Genomic DNA, 8,006 nt, shown 5'->3' on the forward strand with positions numbered 1-8,006 from the left:
GCCCTTGAAAACTCTAAGCACGTTTAACGGTAATTAAGTAGATGGACGCAATAAACAAAGGGAAATAAACCAAATGCATATTCCAATGGTCTTATACGGGTACATCATACAGGCACCTAGTCTCCCATTCATGACACGACATTCACCTTCCCTACGACGGACGATCTCAATAGTACGAACGAAAACAACGGCAAGAGTACAATACCGGAAGACAACGAAGAACAACACTACTACTACGGGTACATCATCTCAAGGCAACTAATCTACTTGGAACTACGCATCTTCATTCCCGGGCTTGGCGGATTCTTCAACCGCCTTGGCTATGGATCTACATCTTCTCTTGGCGATGGCTGAGTGAGAGGAATCAAGGGCTCTACTTTTGACACTTCCAAAGGTGGAGGTGCTGGCGGCACCGCAACACCGGTCCTCCTTCTTTCAGGTGGGTGGACAGGGATCCCTTCCAAGATCGGGGCATCCTGCCTTTCAGCAGCTAGCGTCCTCTACTTGGCCCTGGTGATAAGATAGGTCTCCCGCAGCTGATGGACATGCCAATCTTTAGCCTCCTTTAGAGCTTCGAACATGGCAGTCTCCTGGCTCTTAGTAGCTGCAGCACGGGCATGCGCCTCGGCAAGCTGCACCTGGAGGATTCGGGTGAAGATCTTAGCTTCCTCCACCCATCGGAGGCATATCCTCAGTTCCAAGGCTTGTCGGTCATACTGCTCATCCAAGGCAAGAAGGTATGTGGTCAAATGCACCATGGTAGGACTATCCTCTTGTGCATCCCACCCTTGCAAAGCCTCCATGCGAGCCCTCCATGCCCTCTGATTTCTGTCCAAAGGTGGAAAGAACCGCATGGGGGTACCAGCAATGGGCTCCTCATAGATCTAGCAGAGGTACCACAAGGCTTTGTGGGCCACAACCTGGTAGGTGTCAATAAAGCTAAACCCGGTTACGGTCACACTCTAGGCTCCAATGAGGTTGGGGAACTCCTCACTCTTCCCGATGTAGACGGTAACCTCACACCGCTTAGTGCCTTGCTCCTCATACTCACTGCCCTCATACTCGGGATGATCTTTGACTCCGAGCTTTTGCAGGGTGGCATGCAGGATCCTAGGAAAGCCCTCAACGTTTAGACAGTAACTACTAACCTAGGCTCCTGCCATTTCTAGCGGTGGTTGTAAGGAAGGTTGAGCGAAAAGCTGGCTCAAAGAAAAAGCTAAGCGAGCTAAAGTGCGCCGAGTGGTGGTACCAATGGCTAAGCCAGGCTCTACTTATAAAGGCGGAGCGGTCTGTGGTCCTAACACGGTTCACTAGGGTTCCTGCGTGGGATCACTACGAATGAACCAACCAAATTTCGTGCGTTCGAGGGGAGCAATGTGTGGTTCCATTACTGAGTAGTATGACTGTAGGGCAAGGGTCTGACAAGAGCGCAAAAAAGGGGTAAGAGGAGACATGGGTCACTACGGGCGTGAACCACGGGTGAACGTGGAGGACGAAGCCACAGTGCAGACCTAACTCTGGAATAGGAATGAGTAGGTCATGCACAATACGACACGCGTGACACCTATGGATGCCGTATTTGCTAGCAATGCGACACTATAATGCACAAATAGGATATGCATGAATGCACTCCTATATGTACTTTCACTGTTGCCAACATATAGGGAAACCGTTCTTAGCTTTTTGGCACATCGTTCTCTCCCTGTTGGCGACCAACCCCAACCACCGACCACCTCAGGAGCAACATGCACACAAACCAAGCCGTGTCTTAGATGCATGGATACATGTGTAAGTACAAATGTTCCTGCATGGTCGATGAATCACTTTTATTTGATGGTAAGGAGAAGAGGCATTAAATGTGTCCACCTACCCGACTTGTTTTTATCTGATGGTAGCATGGAGGGGAGGCATTAAACGTGTCCATCTGCTTTTGACCCACCCTGCGTAGGTGAAGATGTCAAGAGTTTTAAATTTACTCAGCGAATTTCTAGATAGCTTAGGGAATGGCCTTGGACACTGCTCGTCTCATGCGCATAAAAATCCTATCGCTTTCCTTTTATTGTTCTCTGCGCCAGACTAAATGCTAGACTGCACCAGGCCTAATGACCGCTCCTCCATTACAAAAGGCCTAGCCTAGCCACTTGGTACCACCACTCGGTGAGTCTCAGCTCACGTAGCCTTTCTCCCGAGCAAGCTTCTTGCTCGATCCTTCCTTATAACTATCATCCGCCAAGGATGGCAGGAGCCTGGGTTAGCAGCTATTGCCTGAACACTGAGGGTTTTCCCAAAATCCTGTATGCCACCTTGCAAAAACTCGGAGTCAAGGATCACCCCGAGTATGAGGGTTGTGAGTATGAGAAACATGGTACTGAGCGATGTGAGGTCACCGTCTACATTGGGAAGAGTGAGGAGTTCCTCGATATCATTAAAGCCTGGAATGTGACCACAACTAGGTTTTGCTTCATCGATACCTACCAAGTTGTGGCCCGCAAAGCCTTGCGGTATCTTTGCCAGATCTATGAAGAGCCAATTGCTCGTACCCCCATGAAGTTCTTTCCACCTTTGGAAAAGAATCGACGGGTATGGAGGGCTCGCATGGAGGCTTTGCAAGGGCGGGATGTGCAAGAACATAGCCCAACTGTGGTACATCTGGCCACGTATTTGATTGCTCTAGATGAGCAGTATGACTGGCAGGCCTTAGAGCTGAGGAAGTGCCTCCGCTGAGCCAAGGAAGCCGAGATCTTCTCTAGGATGCTCGAAGTGCAACTCGCTGAGGTGCACGCCAATGGGGCAGCCACAGAAAGTTGTGAGACTACCATGGCGGAAGCCCTGAAGGAGGCTGAAGATTGGCACACCCAGCAGCTAGAGGATGCTTATCTGGTCACAAGGGCTAGGCGTAGGACACTTGACACAGAAAGGCAGGAACCCTTGGTCTTGGAGGGAATCCATGTCCACTCGCCGGAAAGAAGGAGAACTGGTGTTGCTGTACCACTAGCAGCTCCACCCTCGAAGGTATCAGAAGTAGAGTCCTTGCTTCCCCTCACTCAGCCACCACCACGAGAGGAGATAGATCCTTAGCTAGTGCAGAAGAAGAACCAATCGAGGCTGTGAATGAAGTCGTTTGGTCTAACGAAGTAGATGAGTTGTCCTAGGGGACATGTACCCATAGTTAGTAGTGCTTTTCATCACCATCCTCTAGTGTTGTAATCTTTCCATTGTATTTCATCCATAGATGTTAAGAATCGTCGGGTCGTAGGAGCCAAACGATGTGTTGAGAATGGGAGAGGGAGTGTATGTATGTTGTACTCGTATAAGGGCATTTTGGACGTGCATTTTGCTTTATCCATTATGTTTGTTATGTCGATTTACCCTTAGACCTCGTTAGACTTACTTAGGGTTCTCGAGGAAAAAAACAAACGGGTTACTAGAAAAGCAACCATTCAGATGCAAGCAGACCAGCTATGATTGGGAATGAATCGCAAAGGAGGTAACAAATTAAAGCCGCCTTTTAACAAATTAAAGACCTCCCACTAACATAGTGTAGGCTTTCATTTTCAAGTTGTATGTTTGACCTAAGACCGCATGCAAATTAAAGCCACGCGCACCGCCAGTGGCCACTCACCCGCACTCCTTTTCTCGCACACTGGTGCCGTCCTCTCAACGTCACGCCGCTGTCTCTTCTACACCGCCACCCACCACACGTCGCACCACTGCCCCACGACACCGCTTGTGATGTCACCTCCATTAGGCCGATGCTGCCGCTGCTGTCCCCCACAAACCTGATTCCCTTAGCCCCCGATGCTGCTCAATGTCACTGATAATGGCGCGCACCCACCCTCTAAACCCACCGTCAATCGCCTATAAAATGCCCCCGAGCTCCCCCTTCACAACAAGACACTCCACACTCGACACTAATCACCCGCATAAGCCCCCTATTCAAATGCCAACCTATTTCAACATTTTAAGAAGAAGCCTGAGATAAGTGCTGCAAGCTGGAGACTATCGAAGAAAACATCAAGCAGGAGCTGGAGTACATTGTTAGAAGCAAGAAGCTGACACTCTCAAGATGTGCTTAGATGAAGATGAGCTCACCATGACCATCTTTGCTATCCTAACTCCTACTATGGTGGCATCAATCATATTGTATATCCTTGTAATGCGCCCGCTACCCTATGCTTTGAGGTTAATGGGAATAAGGAAAAGAAAACGTCTCAGACGATCAGTACAGGTGACGGCTTTGCTTCTTTAGAAGGGCATTTTTCATCTAGAAGGTAGATTTTCAATCTCGATGCCCCCAAAAATACTTGTTAGCCTATACGTGTATCCTATGCAATCTTATCATTGTTTCATAATAATTATTTTAATATTTTCTTTTGTGCTGGTGTCTTTGATATCTACACAATACACAATTCCCTAAATTTGTCACAAGATAGCTCTGAGATTTCTGGAATGCTAGTCCACCAGTAAAAGTGTCAAATACTTATACTGATGCCCTATTGGCTGTCGCAAATTTAGTCATGCCTATCACTTATCTGTATTAACCTTTTTTGTAACAATTTTTATCCAAGCTAAATAGTAAAAAAGCAAATATAAAACAAAAGGTTTTGGTAACCCACCTGAGTCTGCCAATCATTCAATGGTTTGTGTGATGCTTATTTACGTATTTTTTGTCAGATAGTGAGAAGTTCTAAATCATGAACTCATTTGGAAAGACCAAAGTTATATGTTCAATTAGGACCACTGAGAGCTTTTACACCTTCCAAACTTACACGTCAATTTATACAACTTCCATTTTATATGGTGGAGCATATATTTCTTTCTTGAATACGCAGGAGAGCTGCGTATCATTTCATTAAAAAGAAAAGAAAGAATAATGCAGTAGCAAAGCCAGCACTTCTATTCAATCCAATACAGGGCTATGCACTATATAGAATAATAACTCACCAAGGTAGGGTTAGAAATTAAAGCCAAATATTAGGCAGCAATAAATCTGAAAATACCAACCAAACAGAATACATGAGGGTAGATCCACCTGAATGCTGTAATTGAATGCAATTGTCTTTGTTTAATGTTAAGACAGGCAAAGGCCTAAAACTCTAAAAAAATACATGAGGGTAACATTAGTTGTAAATTGTAATATACATGCACAATATAGTTACATACTGCTGGGGAAAACGACTTAAAATGAATGGCATTTTTTCATACCGGTACCGTACAATCAGGCAGTAACACCGATGATGCCACTGGTGTTTAGTAGGTTGATCCAACAGGAATTTACCGTTACTGAAATTTTGCAAACTAAATGTGATTTCTATGTCACACTTTCATTTTTTAATGCAAGCAACTCCCTAGGAACTCAAGCAAACTGTTGAGGAAGTGTCATGTACTAGCTTTTGCATCAAGTGTACTTCTGACTCCATCTTGAAATGAGATTGGCTTGGTACCAAGAATCTAGGTTAGCTTGGTGGTGTCCATGGAAAACCACCCAAGTCCGGCACCGTCAATCAAACATTCCAAAATATAGACTAGACCTGAGCAATCTCAATCAATCCATTTCGAAATTTGAAACAAACATGTTTCATCTCAAGAACAAAGAAGCCTTCTCATTCTGATTCTGATCCTTGAAGCTCTTTTCTTGTTGTTGCTGCTACTCGTTGCCATTGTCATGCTGCAAAGCACCGGCCACCCACCAAACTCTGATGGTCTTGTTAAGGCTCCCGCTATAGACCATGCAGCCATTGTTGAGCCTGCACCAGGATGCCTGGATGCATTTTATAGGGCCCTCATGGCCTCCAATGATGCCCACCTTGGCCAGCTCGCCGCCGCTCTGCCAACGCCAAAGTCCAATAGTCTTGTCAGCGGAGCTGGTGCAAAGCAGGTCCCTGATGACGTAGAGGCACAGCATTGCCATGTCGTGCGCCTTCACATCGCACACGAGGGTCCAGCGCGCGGCGGTCCTAGCCGGTGACGTGGCCATCGGAGCCCTGGTGTAGACCCGATGGTCGGATGCGGCAACGGCGAGCACGTTCCAGGACATGCCATCGCGGGCGACGAGGATGCCTGGAGGAAATGCGATGCCTTGCCCTTCTCCCATGCCTTGACACGGCCATCGGCGAAGACGGAGTAGACAACACCGGCGCCAGTGGCGATGGCGTTGATGGCGTCATCGTGGGTGCAGATGTACTCAAGGCACTTGAGGTCAGCGATGCGCCAGACCTTGAGTGCGCAGTCCTAGGAGCCTGAGTAGAGCAGTGCAGCATTCTGCACCGTGGCGGTGACGACGATGCAGGAGATGTGTCGGCGTGCTCGATCCAGAGGCAATGGTGGCTGCTCCACACCGTCATCTGCATGTAGCTGGCCTGGTGGAACACCCGGCCTAGGTAGTCCCTAGCGGTGGGCAGCGCGGCGATGAGCTTGAAGGCGTTCTCAGAGCAGGAGTGGTGGGAGACGCACTAGAAGCGGATGCGGCCGTCCTGGTGCACGAAGAAGACCCGCCTCCCTATGGCTGCCAGTGCCTTGACGGAGCCGCCGTTCTCACCGTGCCCAAACCTTCCTAGCTCACCACCGTAGCCGCGGGGCGTGAGCGACATGAGAAGGGCACAAGTGTTGCCCCACAGGCACGAGCACGCGCGAGCGCCTCCGGGCCCACCGCCGCCGCTGCCGGCCCCAGCCCCGGGTGCACGCGAGCCCAGTCGGCCACCGTAGATGACGCCCTGCCGCTGGCTAGGCGCCGCCACAGCCATAGATGCGGCCCTCGCAGGCCATCGCCAGGCGCGAGTGCAGGCATGCATGAGCCACCGCGTAGCTGGCTGCTGGCCTGGCCAGTCGCCCACCGCATGTGAGGGGCGCCGAAGGCGCGAGCCCACCTGGCTGGCTACCTGCCTCTTCCTACTCTTTTTCCTTCTACGTTTCCCGAAGAAAAGAGCAAGGGAGAGGTAGCAGAGGATAAAGATGGCCGGTCAAATCCCATGAGCTGGCTGGGCAGGTCTCGTACGAAAAAAGGCCTCTGTGCTCTCCTGAAGGAGATAAAGATGGGTGTAGATAAGGATGGGTGCTAGTTGGCCTGAAGCCACTACTAGTTTAAAGGCGTGCATGCATGCACTGCTGCTGCCGTTGGCCCACTTTTGACGTATTCTCGTAGAGAAAGGACAGGCTAAAATTTTTTACCTTCTCACAAGGAGATAAGAACGGGTACAGCTGGGGCACCGGCCATGCAAGCAAAGCAAGAAAGGGCCTAGCAGCATGCACGCACGCGTACTCGCATGCGTGCTGACCACCATGCTAATTAGGCACCTGCCATGCATGCTGAGAATCCACCATCCTCTGCTATGCGTCACCGTCCATTTGCGTGCCACGTACGATCAGCAGGGAAGCCCATCCACTTGCTTCATCTATCCACTGCCGAATGCATGGAGGAAGGCCGGTTGTGATGCGCTTCATCTGAGTCGTGGAATTTTGATCTAACGCACCAACTAAACAGAATGTACGTGGACACCCTGGGAGGCCGCCGATTCAGCGTGCCATATATCTTTAATGCGGCTAATCACACTGGGTTCTAGAATTCTTCCAAAAGCACAAAAATGAAGGGGCAACTTAGCTGGAAGACTTAACACCATGTTAATTGCAGCACGGAACATCCAAGACCCCAAGGTGCTAAAACTGCTGCAACTAATAGCTTAGAATTTGGAGAACAAACACTGATCAGGTGGCCATGGCAGTGGCAACACCACAGACCCACGAGGCGCAAAACAGTGGCACCAAGGTGAAAGCCAAGTACTTTGGACATAAGCTAAACAGTGAACATCATCTAGTGATGGCAACAGTATAAGGAACTGAGCAGTTGATTTGCAATACAATGTTGTCTGCTCGATCAGTTGAATTAAATCTTGATTGCACTCTGCTGGTCCAGGCTTCACAAACTGACTAATCATTTGATTTGGTGGTGGCCTCATTGACATCAATGACTACAAACTCTATACATGCAATATCCAAGTGCATATGCAGAG

At 49.0% G+C, this 8,006-nt stretch overlaps 1 pseudogene; it reads right to left on the bottom strand.

Moving 5' to 3' along the window:
- Window positions 1-5,578: 5,578 nt before the first annotated feature.
- On the bottom strand, window positions 5,579-6,743 carry LOC136503567 (protein JINGUBANG-like; annotated as a pseudogene).
- Window positions 6,744-8,006: the final 1,263 nt, after the last annotated feature.

This window comes from Miscanthus floridulus, chromosome 14 (genome assembly GCF_019320115.1).
Source record: "Miscanthus floridulus cultivar M001 chromosome 14, ASM1932011v1, whole genome shotgun sequence".
In the NCBI taxonomy this organism is placed as follows: Eukaryota; Viridiplantae; Streptophyta; class Magnoliopsida; order Poales; family Poaceae; genus Miscanthus; species Miscanthus floridulus.